Source organism: Astatotilapia calliptera, chromosome 23 (assembly GCF_964374335.1).
Source record: "Astatotilapia calliptera chromosome 23, fAstCal68.1, whole genome shotgun sequence".
In the NCBI taxonomy this organism is placed as follows: Eukaryota; Metazoa; Chordata; class Actinopteri; order Cichliformes; family Cichlidae; genus Astatotilapia; species Astatotilapia calliptera.
Window position 1 is genome coordinate 38,930,119 of NC_137443.1, and position 18,487 is coordinate 38,948,605.

Consider the following 18,487-nt stretch of genomic DNA (forward strand, 5'->3'; position numbering starts at 1 on the left):
TTACTCTGGCACTTCACACATGGAAATCAGCATCTTATAAATGCCACAGCCTACCTGAAAATTGTGGCTGCACATAATTGTCCATCCATTTATGATCACAGCGGAGGCTGTCTGAGTACAGTGAGCTTATTCTCTCTGTACTCCACAGATCTGTAGCATGGTCATCTCAGGCACATAGTTCTGTTTGTGAGCACTCCACCCACCTGCTGTTCAAACCATCTAATTGCAAGGTACAGCCAGTCAAATGAAGGTTGGCTTAAAGGAAGGGAGAACTTGGTTAAAACAGCTTATTCCAGCAGTGGAAATGAAAGTTGAATCAAGCAAAGCTGCTCTAGTAGACTGGAAATGAGTATTTTAGATTTTTGATAAAGTAGGTAATCTTTCTAACTTTGCTAAGGGGCGAGGACTGAGGTGTGTTGAGTAGGAAAATATTGGATTTATTGCCGCAAACTCATGGTCCATCAGTTTTTTATGAGAACATATTCAGCCTGACTGTATTTCAGCAGCATTAAAAACTGATCAAGTTCTCATTTAGGGATGCTTTGTCTTGAATACCAACCTCAAGTTCTTCAGTCGAATGTTTATTGGCTGCTTAGGCCACAGCTATAACAGGACTTCTTTTCTTTTTAGAGAAGAGAATCTGAATAATCTTGTCAGCCTGTATGATAGAGCATTTTTGTTATTTTCTTCACAATTTAATACCAGCCTGCGACTTCAATGTCATTGCCAGTGCTTTGCCAGTGTATTCCTCTTTAGCTATGTTTCATTTGAAAATGAAAATCTCTATATCCCTGACTTTTTTCTTTTTTTTTTTGCTTTAAGTACCATGAGCGGATACACAATTAAAGGTAACCATCAGCAAAACAAAAATTCACCCCATTGAGTACTAATTGTGTGTTTCTTTTTTTATTTGCCCCATGGCGAATTGAATGAATAGTGCCTGATGAGTGGAGAGGCAGGTGGTGAGGCAAAGGATAAACAAACATTAGTGATTATTGGAAAAATCCACATGAATTGAGAGGACAGGTAAATAGCAAACCATTGCACAGCAGGATGCAGGCCTGCGTCCACTGTTTAATCAGCGTGAACGCCACTGAAAGCTGTCTCGTGTGCTAAGTGAGATGGCAGCTTAGGCTTTTGGTCAGAACTGCTTGGATTTGAATGGACGCTTTACGGCAAATGGGAAACATGATTTTTTATTTTTAGAATTTTCCATTTTTTTCGTCCAAGCCTACTCTAGAGATTTTAACAGCTGCTCGTTGCTTCATTTGAAACATGATCAAATGTTCATGTCGCACTACTCAGCAAATGTTGCTTGGCAAGTGGGCTGCGAGACAAGTGTTTAACTGTTTACCAAAGAGTCGTGTGTTATGCATCCAGCTAAAATTGTTCTAAAGCCAGACATCATTAAATCCTTTAAACTCACCGTGAGCCTTTAAGCGCACTCGTCTGGAACTCTTAGGTCCACTTGTCTGGCTGATAAGACCTTTATGAGTCTATATTTCATGTTTTACCAGAGCACCGTTGAGTGTTAGGGGTGATGCAGGGTGGCATTGATATAGGAGTCTGGTTTACAGAGATTAAAACGCAGCCAAAAAAAATAAAGTTGCACATCAGAAAGCTGATCATTGTAATGCCAATGTTTGCTGGGAGATGTGAGGCAAAGCACAGCAACAGGTCAGCAGTTACTATAAGGTGGAAGTACTGATGTGAGTGACCGTACTTAAATAAAAGGGCAAATATGGCATCTTAAACTCAGACAAATATAAAACTATTTTACTATTTGCACTGTTCAGGTTCTTAACAACCTTAACATCACCCCGATACAATAGTTAATGAACACTAAACTCGAGTAGATCTCTCTGGAATCAAAACCTGGGTGGCATCAGATAATTTACAGCGACAGCTTATGACAGTCACAGGCATAAAAATTTAGGATTGGGATTGTGGTATCTGTATCTTGTGACTTGTGAAAAAGGTGACGTTTGGAGTAGTCTGTGCTTGTCATCAACCCCTTCTTTGATATTTACCCTTTTCCATTAATCTGACAGCATCAAAGGATTTTGGCTTTATAGTTGAATGACACCCAGGCCACTTTCCGTGAAAGATGAGAAAGCGGTTGTACTATGTAACATCTCTTTACATGTAAATATACTGTAACATGGTAAAAGTGGTGTTTAAACATAAAACTCAATTGGTACTAAGGGACCCAAAGTGTGCCAAGAAAATAGCTCTTCTGCTGCTGTAGCACATCTGCTGCAAGGTTTCAACACACCGTGCATTCAGGGACACTCTTCTGCATACCTTAGTTAGAATAAATGATTATTTGACTTACTATTTATTACCTTCCTATCAGGAAGGCATTTTCACCTAAAGAACTCCTAGTCAACGCTATTTTGGTCCATTCTCTGTTAACTCTGAACTAGACCAGAACTAGGGCTGCCACAAACGATTATTTTGATAGTCGACTAGTCACCGATTACTTTTGCGATTAGTCGACTAATCAGATCATCATCCATTGGACGTACAGCGTACAGCTTATTGCACCAGCAGCATCTGCTCTTATATAACTATCATTAGCTTACAGCTTTAAGTGTTTAAGGTATGTGCTAACTAAAAATAAAGACAAGATGATAGTTTATTAAACTTCACCGAAACAATCTGCAAATTTCATTAAAATTTAATAAACTCCTTGCTATCTAAAATATAACAGGACACCGGAGTAAATTCTGGAGCATGTCACACTTCTGATGATCAGCTGTCTGCTTGACGTTTATTCAGCTGTGTAAAAACTATAACTTTGATCTCAGCCAAACCGATTTACTCAGGAACAAAAAACACTGAAAAAAGCCAAAAAATAACATTTTGAAGTTATCTAAGTGACTTATATGTTTAACCTGAGTAGCGAAAGACGGCAGTGGGTTTGAAAACGATTTGCCGGGAGTCCGGTGCTCTCACGGCGCTAGTGAGCCTAGCCCCCGGCTAGCTATCGAGCTAGTGGGTAACAGACGTCTCCGAAAACGTCGGAGCGCTTTTGAAAATATGTGGTGTCCTGATAAACTGAGCAGATATTTGAGGTTTACACAGCTACATTCTCGCCTGAAAATATGTTAAACGTTTATTTTGTGACCCAGAAACAATAATAAGAGTAATATTAAAACTAACTAGCTGCCGCCATTGTTGGAAACTGAGCTGGGCTGCGCTATGAATTCTGAGACACAGCTGCTTCTTCTTCGGGGTTTAACGGCAGCTGGCATCCTTGTACATGCAGTGCTGCCATCTTCTGTTTCAGTCCGTTATTACACTCTTAAATCCTGCTACTTATTCCTGGGTCTTTTGTGATCTTACAAAGCTTCAAACGACGCGTCGACTATTAAATCAGTCATCGACGATTTTGATAGTCGACGTAATCGTGACTAGTCGACTAATCGTGGCAGCCCTAACCAGAACGTCTGATACCAACAACCATGCCACATTCAGAGTCACTTTCTTCCCCGTTCTGATGCTCAGTTTGAACTTCAGCAGGTCATCTTGGCCATGTCTGCATGCTCCTAATCCTTAGAGTTCCTGCCATGTAATTAATTAATTAGAAATGTATTCTGACAACCAGTTGACTGGTGAATGTATGCTGAATTTAGTTTGGTGGTTAGTTTGCTTGTTCTCTGAATGACAGCTTCATAGTATTACAGAGTGAAATATTGTACAAAATACTTCCCAGTAAAGTCTTAACTGTAACCAAGAACCAAGGCAGTCTGTGACAGGTTAGGTTACCAAGACACACCATAAAAATCTAATTTCTTGAAAACTTGGCAACAGGAATTGAAGTTAGTTTGTTACCTCAAGCTATTTGTAGAAGTCTTTCTTCTTAGTTTTTGGAAATATTTCCATTACAGCTTATGAGATGTGGTCTGTATCCTGATAACTTTTAAAGAATTGTGACTCAAACACTAAGTCCAACACTTTATTTTCTTACTGTTTTCTTACTTGTCATACATTTTTTTAAAAAGGTCACACGGGTATATTTTCTGATTGCCAGTGAAGCGTCTAGCAAATTTTACTTAAACAGAAGTGGAGAGTGCATATGTTCAGGGCTGTTTAGAGCTAAGACTTTTGTGAACAGCAGGACAGCATGTTTGACATTTTCACTGTAATGATGGGTTATGCTACCGAGTGCACAAAAGAGCGACTTGCTGATTTGTTTATGGCACAAAGACATTCAGCATTTTTCATTTCGGTCTTTGAATGTGAGAGCGCGACAAGGAAAAGACTGAATCCCCACAAGACTTATCTGTCGACCCTTTTAGTCAGGTTTTAAAAAGAGTTTCGTTTGCACGTTAGGACTCACATGTAATGGACATTTTCCAGCTGCATCTGCAGCAGAAACCTGCGCAAGCGGAGACACTAGACAGAGCTACTAAATTACTCTTGAGATCATATATGTATGATTGTTGTCTATTTTGCATCAGAAATAAAAGGTAAGCATTGGCTTCCATGTGCTGTTATTGACACCTTGTGACACTCATTAAAATACAACGTCTTTGGAAAGTGGGAGGATGAGGAGTTTAAGTTTATACTCATCAATCTATGACAGCTAATAAAGACATCATATACGTGCTCTTTGCAACTAAAGTGTGAGAACAGGGCAGGCATACTGTCATGCTGTTTGCTGTATTTATACCGTTTCACACCCACAAACAGCACCCAGCTCTCTGTTCTCCTCTCCTCCTTTTGAGGGAGGATGTGGGCTGAATCTTGACCTTTCGGTGCACACCCCTCCCACATAAACATTCACTCATGCACCAATATGCATGCGCAGCCCTAAGCTTTGGAGCCAGGGGACTCGGAGCAGGCTTTAGCCCTGACTCGATGCCCCCTACTTGAAAGTCAACCTGCGCCGGCCCCAGCGGTACCAGTGTGAGGGATACTCTCGCTGTCGAGAGGCAGATTCTTGTGTCAGCAAGAAGAAGGGACGAGCAATCGTTATCATGTCATTCAGAGAAGTTTTGTTTTCGTTTTTTCAAAAACCGCTGCGTTACATGCAAACTTGCTCGTTATTAGGCTTCCAGTAAAACTTTTTTTTTTTCTCTTTGCAATCACTCAAATCAAGGCACATTTTGCATAAATTGCTAGAACAGTATCATTAGCATGCAAATTATAGGAGAACAAATGTTTTCTGTGCCTTAAAAAGAGCTGTATATACTGTATTTCCTTTGCTGCTTTCCTTTCGGGAGCACTCTTACCTTTGCACTTAACAACTTCACCAGGGGAATACTATTAAGTATATTTTTCACACAACTGTTTTTCCCCAACAAGCTAAACAAATTATCCTTCAGATTTTTTTTTCTTGCCCAAACTTCCAGAGTCTAACTCTCCCTCATTAATTTGGGACTCACCACAGCTGAGAGCAATAATTGCTTTTTAGTATTCTTGGTGCAGTATGCTATGGGCTTCATTTTCCATAAGTAGATAAGACTAACCACTGTGATGGGATCTGCATTATTAATGTTAGTGCTCACTTGATGTTGTGTTCGGGGGTGTGAGCCTGTGCTCCTGTGGAATTCAGTTTATTAACGTTTAAAAATAGGCCGCTTCAAATATGCACGCATGTGCAATCATGTATGTCACTTGAGAAAGAAAGGATTAAAAAAATAAAAGGGGGTGCCCGTGTTTGTGTATTTGTTGGTGCGTGTTTGTGTGTTTTGATGAATGGTGGGGTATGTCTTTGTATTTTCTGCTAGGTTGCCTGTTTTGCAGGTTGCTTTGCTCACACGAGGAGCGGCCACTTCACGGCAATGAAAAGCGACAGAGGAGAGAATACTGCTCTCGCCTGTGGCTATGCTTGGCTGGATCTGTGAGGCCCGCGCCTCCCCGCTGACAGAGTCCTTATTTCTGGGAAGATGGGCCCGTAATCGGACTCGTACACTTCACACCCTTTTTCGTGTAATTGGACTCTGGGTCAGAGAGTTAAAAAGAGCTGCCAATCACTGCACTAGGACAGGATGTGGACAGAAAAAAAGTGGGGAAATGGATGGGGGTCTCTTTTTGCTTTGACTGTGATACTGCCAGTCTGGAGATGCTGAATGTGAATAGTTCCTTTTTTTATCACTTTTGATTGCAGCATTAAAAGATTACCCTAGTAACCATGTAGATCAAGCCAAAAACAGATGGGTTATGCCTGAAGCTGTATTTAGATTTGCAAATGTTCTGATAGCTGTTATGGAATATATAGCATAGAGACTTTGGGTGCATTTGTTTAATGTTTAAATTTAATTAAATTATTAAAATACCCCCAAATATGTTTTTCTCGCTTTTTCCACTCAATTAATCAAGAATAACTTTGCATTTTAATCGAATTCCAAATATCAAAAATTCACACTTCACTATTTCATTGACATTAAGGGCTGTGTAAAGACAATCTTACTACCAAAAAGGACAAATCCTTGATTTTGACAGTTTCAAATCTCACGTTTCAGTGACGTGACCCTTAACTTGATACGTTGTTCCACAGACAGAAAAACGAGGATCAATTGGCTTCTTTAATTAGGCTAATCTGAGCAAACTCTTTTACCTCTGCGGCTAATGAAAAATGAGCAGCAGCACGCAGCTGTTTGTGTATGCTAATTGTGGTTGTTGTATCAATGCAACGTTGAGTCTCCTTGTCTGCCTGCACGAGGCGGATGCCTCTGGAGTCCTGTGCAGGAGGGGATCAGCCATACGTTCTACTCTGTCTGGGTATCTAATCACCGTAGCGCAATGATTACAGTGCACTAATTACTGTGGCACATATTTGTTGTTTCAATAATAACAGGAATTAATAGCACTTTGAAATGGCCGCATGTGCAATGAAAGTGGACTGGAACTTAGACAGAAGTTTTTCAGCTACGTACAATATAATGCAGATGAAAGTTTTGTTTAATTTGAGACTGGAAGTGCTCTAACAAGTGTGACAGTGTTGGCATCCATGCACACTAATTATACAGAATATAAATAATCCCTGCTCTCCCTGGCATCGCCATAAACATACATATACAGAAAAAAAAAACAAAAAAAACAATTGCCACCCTGGGAAGCTTCAGCACATGAGCACAGTGTAAATTATCTGCCCAGATTGCTTTTCTGGAGTTAATCATCTCCTTTTATGTTATTCATTTGTCAGTGGTTATTGTTTGTCAAAGTAATGCAGTCGCCCCACGATATGAAGTGGATAGTAAATTTTGTTTGGGCAACTCATCTTTATGCACAAAAAGAGGGTGGCCACGCAGCAGGATTTACATTTACAATTACAGTCATGATACAATCATCTCTCATCATAATTCCTCTGCCCAGGATGTCAGCGCAGATAGAGAACAGGCTTTCCACGCTGCATACCAAACAGCTGTTTGGCAAGCCTGACACCATACTTCAAGCATCGTGATTTGCACCATGCAAAGCGTCTCTCCCCCCCCCCCTTCTCTCTGTTTCTGTCTTGTTCAGCTTCTGTATACATCTAATTCTTAACGTCTGCCCCTTTTAGTCTCCGCCACTGTTTTTGCTTTGCTTTTCTGAAACAAAAAGGCTGAAAAGGCTTTATAAAGGGGAATAGTTTGAGTCTCTGGTAACCTGCAGGATGTCAAAGGCTTGTGTAAACAATAAAGTTATCCTATTTTAGGACAAACAGAAATTTGCTGGATTTGAGAAACCTACACATGTCGACACCTATGAAAGCACGCATATACAATGAACTACTTAAAAAAAAGTGGTTTAATTATTTTTAAATGCTTTAAACAGGAAATAAAAATATCATTTTTCAGTAGCAAACAGGCATAAGCCCTTATAGTTAGTTATATTATAATTAAATTAGGACGAGAGATGGACCAATCTGATATTACGTATCGGTATCGGTCCGATACTGAGGTAAATTACTGGATCGGATATCAGAGAGAAATAAAAAATGTAATCCGATCCATTAAATATCAAAAAAGCATCTCACAAAACTTGCAACACAGCATAACTCTGCTCATAACAGTAGCACGTAGGAGCAGTGTGCTCACGTGATAGAGCGGCTGTGTGTATTTGTAGCCTCGCTACCAAACCAGCATTTCATCTCCGATGAAGTGATCCCATAGAGAAGTAAAGCAAGTGTGTAAGTCCATCTCTGAATGTTTGTAAAGCATTCCCACGTTAAGCATAACAGCCGATATAAGGAGTGACTGCCTCTTCTCTCTCCCTCCCTCTCCTGCTGCCACTTCAATCATGAAACTGCTTAATGATCAGCTGATCGGCTTTTCTGTCGCGAGTCCGTCTCTCTTGTTTGTTTTTGGCCCACTTTGCACCAGAAAGAGGAAACCAGCGGCTGAACAACAGCAGCACGTTTAACCTTGATAAGCTGTTGTTAGAATTTATTTAATATTACTTTCTACACCAGGATCTTTTTCTAGTAGCTGACGGCTGGTAACTGCAGGGGCGGATCTAGCAAAGTTTAGCCAGGGGGGCCGATAGGGCATGAACAGGGAAAAGGGGGCACAAAGACATACTTTTCTTTCTTATTCTCATTTAAAATGTCTAGCTTTTAATAAATAATTATCTGAATCTTACACCCAAAGTTTTAATCTGATGTAAAATGTATAGAAGTCCATTACTGTATATAGTAACCGTTAAGTCTAATATACCCTAGTAAGCTATAGTACTTTTTCCTTTGGGAAGATATCATCTGTGCAGTCTGCAATTCTGTTGAGGAAAGATGTTGAATCTATTTAATTATTCTTGAAAAATAATTTATTTCTGTGCATTTTTTTTCCAACACTGCATCAAATTAAAGTTGATTACGTCGATTAAGCATCATGAGGTGGAGGGTGGTTCCCGATTTTTTTTGCTGGGAGCTTGATATTTCTGTTAAGTACTCTCTAAAATACCAGAATAGGAAGGATGGAGTAGGTTTAAGTTTATTAGATTGATCAGTATTGCTGAACTATGAAATATTTTGGGTGCAGTGTATTTTTTACATACAGGTACAACAGAATAGCTTTAGTGTTGTTGTTTATTTAAACTTGAGTATGAACTTATACAAAATGCAGCAAGATATTAAAAAAAACTGTTTTATTGATTAAAAAACACTATATTGGATTCATATCGGTATCGGCAGATATCCAAATTTATGCTATCGGTATCAGACATAAAAAAGTGGTATCGTGCCATCTCTAGTATAAACAGTTACAGGCTTATAGCTGCAGGTGCCGCTGTTCAGTCGATTAAAAAGAGCTCCATCATTGCTGCATTCAGTACATACAATTACAGATGAATCCTTCTATCAATAATGGGTTTTTTGTGATCTCTTTTACCTGCTTAATATGTGAAACCAGGTCACAGCTTCATGGCCTGAAGAGTGAAGACCGCTTGATTTTCAGTGAACCGAGGTTATCTTTGTAACCAAACGTTTCTTCAATGGCCACCTGAAGTGTTCTTTAAAAACAAATCTATCTACATGACTCGCATGTCTCTTCTAAGTTCATGGCAACTACTTGGGGACTGGACTAGGTGGGCTGAGCCTTGACCTCATCCAACCAGAGCTTTTTATTTGTCGTGTAGTGTAAATACTATATTATGCAATGGCATTATAAGGCAATTGTCTGGAACACAACATAGATTGCTTTTAGGTTAAAGGCTTTTGTTTCGGTGAGTGAAATTCTTGCATTTTATATGGCACAAATTAGCATACGTGAGCAAATGAGCTTGTCTTGCTAATTTGTTTTGCTAGCATTAGCACATAACACTACAGAAGTGGGGCAAAACAAGTTGGCGGCGTCACAGTGGCTATGTCCATCTTTTTATATAGTCTGTTGTTCATTTGCACTAAAAGACACTGTAAGATCTTGGCTGTTCTCATTTTTGTTGAAATTTTTGTTTTAATTCCCATTTTTGCAAGTCAAAAGAAGCATTTTCCTTAATATCGCAATGAATCATAGATGCTAGCCAGGCTAACTAGCCAGTGTGAGTGCTAGCTGAAAAACTAAGACGAAAATGGCCAAAATGGAGAACTCAAGACATGAAAATAGTAGTCCACAAAACAGTTGTTATTAGATTTGTCTTTTTTAAAGGGTTTATGATTGAATCAGTTGTCGCTCAGCTCTCTGTTGTTCATTTAATATAAGGGTAGAGAATGCATACATACCCTATAGCATTGTCTGCTCCATTGTAGCTAAATCTAACAAACAAAGTAATTTTATATCTACTTTGGTATCAGCTGGGGGGCTTTTCCATTACTGAAAGCTTGATAAAGGTGACATTTTAAAAATATGAAGGTTGTATCCAACAGAAATCTTTTACATGTGTTGGTAGACATCATGACCCTCCTGATATAGTGCTTAAGCATGCCTCAGGAAATCTCAAGTTTAAAGAAATATTTAACCAGTGTCTCTCACCACTTCAGCTAGAGCCTCAGGGCTTTAAATGAATAAGGTACTATTATTCTCCAATCAACCCAGGTTTATGAATTATTATGTTTGAACCCATCAATCAGGAAACCCATCCATAGTGTACCCTGACTCTTGACCCTTTGATAGCTGCAATGGAGGCATGGATGGAAGTTCAACTGCACCAGGACACGTCTGTGTTATTTACCCAGACATCTAACAGACTTCTGGGTAAATAACACAGATGCTTGTGTGTGAATTTGTGGATAATACATGGCAGGTAATCAACTGAAATGTTGTTCTATTTTTCAGATGCATTTCTCTTTATGAACTCAATTACCTACACCATAAAAGAAGCTTTGCAGGCAGCCACAGTGAGTAAAAATAAACTGTTCTCCGTGTGGCGTGGAAGCAGTAGGATGCGGCTCCACGTGAGCACCGAGTGTTTCAGAGCATACAAAACGGACACATAAACCTCTATGGGCTTCCCTGTGTCTTTCATTATTTTTATTCACCAGCTATCACTCGGGTTTAGCGAGAAGACACATGCCACAGCGTGCTTGTTAAATCGGAGAAATCTGACAGTTACATCTTTGATATCTTCTTCCCGATTTCCTGCTGATTTGCACTTTTCAACTGCGACCAGGGAATTGTTGGGCTTCGCTTTAAAATATATCATCAGAATAACTAGGAAAATACTCAAACTCAGCAGCTATCATGTAAAACATTCACACACCAAAAACCTGCGGATTATTAAAAAGTCTCTCACTGAGCATGACACAGAGTGATCTAACAGTTACTGGATGCAATATGTGAGGCTTTGTACCCCGGAGGATCGGTTGTGTGATGAGTCATGATTCTTGCGTTAGTCAACTTGTGCATTTGTGTTCATACTCCTGTGCCTCATTGCTTTGTGGGAAAGCTAGCGAGTGTTTTATTTTACCTCTCATAGCACAAAATCCTAGTAATCAGTCCTTCTATTCAAGATGTTTACATGGATTTTATGCCCAAAATTGTGTGTTCGAGGGGACCGGGTGTCTAGTCTCACTTTCATGTGGATTTGAAGTGCACTCACAGGCAATTTTTCTTTGTCAGTATTCAAGTGTTGCCTTGCCCTGTTGATCTTATCTGGGAAGCTAGAGCGCAAATCCAGCGAAAGCAGCTTTATTTTAATGTCACAGGTATTAGATTTGCTGAAGAGCGAATATTGAAATGGGCTTGAACTTGGCACTTTTAAGGGGCTCCGAATCCGTTCTGCTTGTGGTGCAGATCTGAGTTGTGGAAATGAGTTTTTCGTCGCTAGACCTGATGCTAGTCTAGCATTCTTTCCTTTTCACTTTTTTTTTTCCTTTTGGGAGGGGCGGGGGTGTTTCGCCGTCTCTTCCTCCAGTCTTACTTCTGCTGAGTCCCCCACGCTTTCTGACAAGAGTTTTATGCTAATGCAAGCAGTTTGGAAGGGTAGGGATGGAGGGGATGGGGGAAGGCAGTGACAAGGGACTGCGATTCGTCCAACAGACATCTTGTACTGGTAGCATGTAGAACAGAGCTCCTCACGTCATTTGAGCTTTAAGCTATTTCCTTTTATGTCCAATGCACTTCTCTTAATGCCTAATTATGCACGAGCTGCCAGAGACTAACTGTGTAACATACAAGCGGTTGAAGAAATTGTAAGAAATGTTCTCTCTGGTATCTTGGTGAAATTTACATAGATTAAGTGCAAAGGAGGGTCCAATTACCATAAGTACCAATTAATATAACAAATTAGTCAAGGCAGGTATGTTATTTAAACGGGATTTTTGAACAAAAGCAGCATCTCCTCTGAGGCCTACATGACAGGCATACCGGAAAAGAAGCATTCTGACATCCTTGTCTGTTTAATGTTGTATTTTTGTGAAGATGAATCATTATTTCTCTGCCGAGTTGATTATGCGTTTTTTCTCCTCCGTAGCCTTCTTGCTTCTAGAATGCGGGACGCATAGATCAGCTTTGAGGAAACCAAAAGAAAAAGTAATTAATTTCTTGCCCTAGTTCTGGTCCAAACCCCGCATCGTCATGAGGCCTGAAGGTTTGGACACGTTTTACAGGGAAATTATCTCAGCAGTTTTGCACAAGTATCAAGGGGGTGTCACGAGGAAGTGTTCCTGTGTAAACAAGGCATTTGTATCAAAGATCCCATGAGTGATTCATTAGGCCCTATTGTTAAGCTTGATTAATCCTTTCACCTAACGTTGTAGCTCTGAGACTGCTACCCCACCTTCCGAGGCGGGTTTAGAAAAATAAAAAAATTACATAAAGCTTCTGGGGCTATTCACGTGGGTCTGAGTGGGATGGCTTTAAGAGAACTCGGCGGATCACAAGGTCGAGTTCATTAAATGAGAGCAAACTCGTGGGAGAGGGTGCGTAAAAGTACACCCGGTGACAGTGTGAAAGAAAAGCCATCAGGTGACCCAATCTCTGCCCAGCAGCTGGCCACTCGCTCCCCGGCCAATTAGCCCGGAGAGTTGAGATGCTTTCACTCGGTGTGATAAGCCCCTGCCTCTTTCTCATCGTTCCCCTTTAATCAGCCTCTTCCTGAGCATCAGTCTTCAGATTAAGGCTCTATCAGCGCCGCGCAGAGGAAGGGCATGCTCACTCGCAGCGGTCCCGCCTCTTAACAGGAGAGGCAGCGGTGTGTGAGCGAGGGAGGCATGGGTCGACACAGATAAGATGCACCGAGTGTCAGTGAAGGAAGGATGAAGCAAAAGAGGGGAGGAGAGGCGGGGGACGGGAACAATCGAATGCGGTCTGTGGGTTGTAGGTGTGTGCAGCTTCTCTGTGCGCGCAGTGCTGATCGGTGTCTTGTTTGTTCATTGTAAATCAAAGACTACATCCGTTTTTCAGGCCTAAGCAAAAAAAAAGAATCTTTGTTCCATAGACGATTGCTCTTCAGTCTGAAAACATAATAGTGTTATATCCAGAGTGAACGCCTTCCAAATTAATCAGCTGCATCTATCTTTAAAAAGTGTATTTGGAGGACTTCCACATTCAAAGAGATTTGTAAAGGTACATCGCGTTTAATCCCGACATAGATTTGGTTGCCCTCTGAACAGTGGATATCCGAAAGGATATCTGTGTAATTCCTTTCCAAATGCAAGTCTATTCCTCTCGGTTCACTTCCCTCCATTCGGCAAACCTCTAACAAGAGCACTTCATGAGAGAGGGAGGGGACGTGAGAGTTGTTTAAGGTCCAACATAGTCTTGATATACCCTCTTGTTGTTACAAACAGAGGGATTATGGCCCATTGCCTTTTGAAAAAGCCTCTCGCTGTCCCCTTAGTAATGTTCCCATCATCAAGCTATTACACCAGCATGCACTTTCAACAGACTGACAGAGCACTTAGACCACTGTGGGTAGCATGAGAGAGAAGAAAGACGGGGGAGTTTGTGCTACCTGCAGAGACTTGTGTCCTTGTGTTTCACAGGATGTCAGCTTGATCCATCTGGGCCCTTCGGTGGCACAGAATCACAAGGCTCAAGGTCCCCTGCCGAGACATTGAAAGTATTTGATGAAGAACGGTTAGGAGAAAGCTGTTAAACATTTGCTTTTGTTCAGAGAGTGAAACTCTGAGTCGGCGGAGGGTTGTAGGTGAAACATACTGTCCTTTCTTTTTAGACGATATGATTTGGTCCAGATTTCTGTGACTTTTCCTGTATTGGACTTCAAAGTCACATTTTCATTATGCGGCAGCTGAGCACTGCCTGTTGGTTTAGTGGAACTGATTGTTTTTTGATGACAGTTGAGAAGGTGACTTACATATTTAGTTGATGCTTGATGGTGTAAAGTAAAGGGCACTGGAATGTTTTGGAGCGTGTGCACAAAATTACAATGCTGGACCCGAGCTGGCCCCTGAAAGCACCATAAGCGCTGAATGCTTATAAAGAGACGGCTTGGATTAAAAGTTCTTTCCTGTTCCCTCCGATAGTAACTATCTGTGATTTAAGTATAAGCTACCTTTCTTTGCATTTTTACTGCAAAAACATGTATATTGATAACAACACCAAGGGCAAATAATTATATTCACTGTTTTGTTGTTTTGATAATTTCTTTGAACTGTCCTTTTTCCATAGTGGAGGATGTACAGTATACATCTTTAGAAATATCTTTGAATGTTTAATATATCTTTAAAAATGGCGATGTGCAAAGAGTCAAAGTATACCTACAGGCTCGAACATTTATACATATACCCCCCAGTAATATTTGGGTAAGTGCCCCTTAGCAGGTTGCACCTCAATTGCACCTCAATCAGACACTTTTGGTAACCAACAGCAAACGTCTGTTGGTTTGACACAAATCAAGTTTTTAAGTGTAGTCCACACATTTCAATACGTTTTGAGGTCTTGGCTTTCAGTAGGCTATTCCAGAAGCTTAATGTTAGGCTGCTTTATCCATTCTAAAGCCAGTTTTGATGTATGCTTGTGATCCTTGTCCTGCTGGACACTGATCCAATTGTGTCCAAGTTTCAGTCGGCTGGTGATTTCAAATCAAGTGGAGGAATTTGAAAGTAGTCCTCCTTTACTATTCCATCCAATGTGTGCAGTGTATCAGTACCACAGGCCACACAACAGCCACAGTGCATGATGCTTCCGTCACCATGCTTGACAGCTGGTACACTGTCATTATGTGCTCAATCTTTGTCTCGTCTAACCATAAAACTTTTCTCCAGAAGCTCAGGTTCGCCCGGAACATACAGCATCATTTTATTGTGTAATGCCATTGTTACCAGGGGAAAAAAAATTGGAAACTGCAACAGGGCCAAAATTACTGCGACTGTGTGGAATAAAGTTTTGATCTTGTTGCCTTTGAAATTGTTGCTTTGGTTCTGGTCTGCAAACACTTGCAGTTGCTGTCTTCCAAGGTACTTCGGTGCATCAGGATGGTCATAAAACAGTAATGAGTCAGTCTGTTATCTGTCTACCTGAATGGCGTCAGGTTTGCATTTGTCTGTGATAATAAAACAGTTAACTGTAAACTCTGTGAATCAGTGAATATTGCAAATCTGCTGCAGTCCAGATGCACAGAAATTCACCTTAATTACTTGCATTTAGAGTCCAGCCAAAAAATTTCATAGATTTGAAAGCAAAAGTAGGCACTTTCTCCCAAAACAGTGATTTAGTTGCTGCAGGAAAGCAATTTAACTGCAAACTGACATGGGCACTCTGGAATATGGAATATAACGAGAATGCAACCAGGTGAGTTGATCCCCCTGTTGCACAGAGATGTGTTGCAGATGCCCATATTGGGGAGGACTGACTCTGATGATGTGCAACATGCTTTTGCAATAGTCTTTCTAGGTTTATGAAATTAGACAGAAATTATTTGTGAACCTTTGCTAATCTGTCTGAGAGTGGTTGCAGTCACTCAGAGTCTGGTTGCCTCCCACCTTGCAACCTGTGCAATCACCTTGCCATCAAAGTGGTCATTAAGAGGTCGATGGTTCACACTCAACATGTGGTTGCAAGCACTGAATGTGACTCAGTGTGACTGAGCCATAAGGTGATCTCATGTTGCATTTTGAAAAGAAATATTTTAACTATATTATTTTCCACTTTTGCTCAGTTAAATGTTTTAAGCAACATCAGTCTGGAGTATAATTACTAAAAAATAATGGTTGTGGTTTATATATGTTACAGAGTATAGCATGGTGGAAAAGGATGGAGAGAATCCCCCACTAAGCTTTTGGGTTGGCATTACTTTAGATTTTGTTTTGTATTAATTGCATGCTTTGGTGTTTCTTTGTGTTTGATGTGAGGTGTGGGCCACACCCATGTGGGAGTGGAGATTCTACTCTAGTCCAGCTGCCAGCTATTTGGAGTTGAATACAGGGAGCAGCTGATTGGGGAGGATTGGAGCCCTTCTCTATAAAGGGGAGAGGAAACAGGAAGTAGGTGTTGTCGTTGTTTTTTTTAGTAGGACACTGATGTAGCAGGGAAGCCTCGAAGATCCAGGATGACGTGTGCACATTTTAACGGAAAAGATTTTTAACCTGGCCTGGTTTTGCTTTTAAAATAATCTGAGGATGTTGGAGGGAGGACTCATTTTTATTGGGATGTGAGTGGATGTGCTGGGAGGCAGGAAAACAAACACTGGACTGGAGACTCTCTGTGCCCCTGACAAGGAAACTGGACCAGTTTTGGGGAAGTTCCAGCTCCCAGGATGTGATGTGGAGACCCAGCCTCGAACGAAGTCAGGCCTGAAAAGGTGGGTGGCAAGCCTTTTTGAGGAAGATGCAGGATTGATACGTTTTGGCTGCTTGTTCTTCCAAGTGACCACCTTTCCCCTGTTTGTAACCAGGCTAACAACCCTGACCGCGGTGGCTTTGGGCCTTGGATTCCTGGCCAGAGTTGTGTCTTCAGCCAGTAGTTTTACCCGGAGAAAGAACAAATAAATTTTGTGTAACCCATTGCAGTGTGCGTGTGGTGGTTCGTTACTGGTCAATATTAGAGCTACTACTTGCTTGTACGGAGGCCATTTTGGGCCTTACGTAACATATATATATATAAAAAATAGAGTCTTAAAAATATTCTACACAGTCAAGAACGTTAACAGAGCAAAATCTTTGTTTTGCATCCATAATCAGCACCGTTGCTCCTAGTGCGTTTTATTGTCTAAATGTATGTTTTCAGTAGATACCGTGGTAAAAATGGCATTTAAACACCATCACAAGCCTTGTTAAAAGTAAGCCTGCCCCTGCAGATAAAGCCAACTGTAGGCAGGCAGAACATCTGTCTTCAGAACTAAAGCGCCATTCATACCTGTGAGAAAATGTATGAAATGAGCAAGTTGAATTCGTGTAGAATTTGCCTTTCCAACCTAGTTTTATGTGGCCAAACCCCAGGGACCAGACCCAGGCTTGCAGACAAGAACAGCGACTTGGCAGAGTGGTTATCCATCATGCTTCAGCTTCATCTCCACAGGGGGAAACGGTCAGAGAAACACACACACACTCTCACTGTTTGTTTGCTACGATTACCACCTCTGAGAATATCCTTGCCAGTGACTAAATTGGCCGCAGGAAACATGTTTTGGAGGCAGTGCGAGGGTGCCCATTAGCAAGGAAACCAGGTGCGCTGTTTTTCCCAAATCCCAGGATTTATTCCGCGGTCATCAGGCCCAGAGGAATAGATGTTATTTGGCCTTGTTTTATTTTGAACAGAATAAATCATATGGGGATCGAGGAGGAGGGTTAAGCTAACTATGACTTTGCAAAGTCATCCCCTCTCAGTCATTTGTTTGTATCCACTGAGGTTTGAATCCTGACATAAAGAAGCCATTTGAGTGGAGGAGCTCATTTTTATTGAGTGTCAACATTTAGTTTACCATGCGTCTTCTCCGAGGGTGCGTACATCTACATTTCTCCGGGGTCGCCCTGAGCGGCCTGTCAACCGAATGAGGTGGTTATTAATGTAGACACTTGGCGGTGTGCTTACTGCTTCCATGTGGCTGTGACAGAAAGGCTTTTACGTGCGCCGTGACAATGCACACATACAATGAATGGAGGAAAAGCACCAATTATGGACGCAATGCCCCGAAGTGGCTTTTAGAGAAGTTATCTTGAAACTGCCGCTGACACACATCCGCACACACCGCTGCATCTACATGCACAGTGTGTTTCCTTTTCAACTCTTTGATTACTTCGTGGATGCAGTGATTGTGAGGCCACCCTTGATTAGCTCAATTTATTCCCCAGCCATGCCAGAGGGCCATTTAGGGAAGTTTTTGCAGACTCTTTCCATTTATCAAGATGGGAGGCAGACATGATTGGAATCTTAAAATGTCGTTGCAGCTTGGTACAAACAACTGCAAGGAGCCTAACTTTGTTTGGTCTATAAGATGAGAGCGAGAGCATGAAGTTTTCCTTATAAGATGTTCAATGCATGCGCTTGGATCCTTGTGCTATAGATGTAAAATCGAATGCTCCTTGACTCCTACTCTGCGCAAGCCAGGGCTGGTAAATTTATGGTGATTCAGCGAGAGGAGCAGTGGGAAAGGTTATTCTTGGATAACACTTTATAAAATGCCGCTTACTAACCATTGCTGACTAACAAAAAATGATTCATGC

General features: G+C 41.1%; 1 protein-coding gene and 1 long non-coding RNA gene across 5 annotated transcripts in view; both read left to right on the forward strand.

The window, feature by feature from the left end:
• LOC113015675 (interleukin-1 receptor accessory protein-like 1-B) overlaps positions 1-18,487 on the forward strand; it is a 341,411-nt gene that overhangs the window by 243,033 nt on the left and 79,891 nt on the right. The gene's annotated exons all lie outside the window — the stretch shown is intronic.
• Positions 15,735-16,828, forward strand: LOC113015676 (uncharacterized). The gene is made up of 2 exons (XR_003271142.2): positions 15,735-16,626; positions 16,720-16,828. It is a non-coding gene; the product is annotated as an uncharacterized LOC113015676 (long non-coding RNA).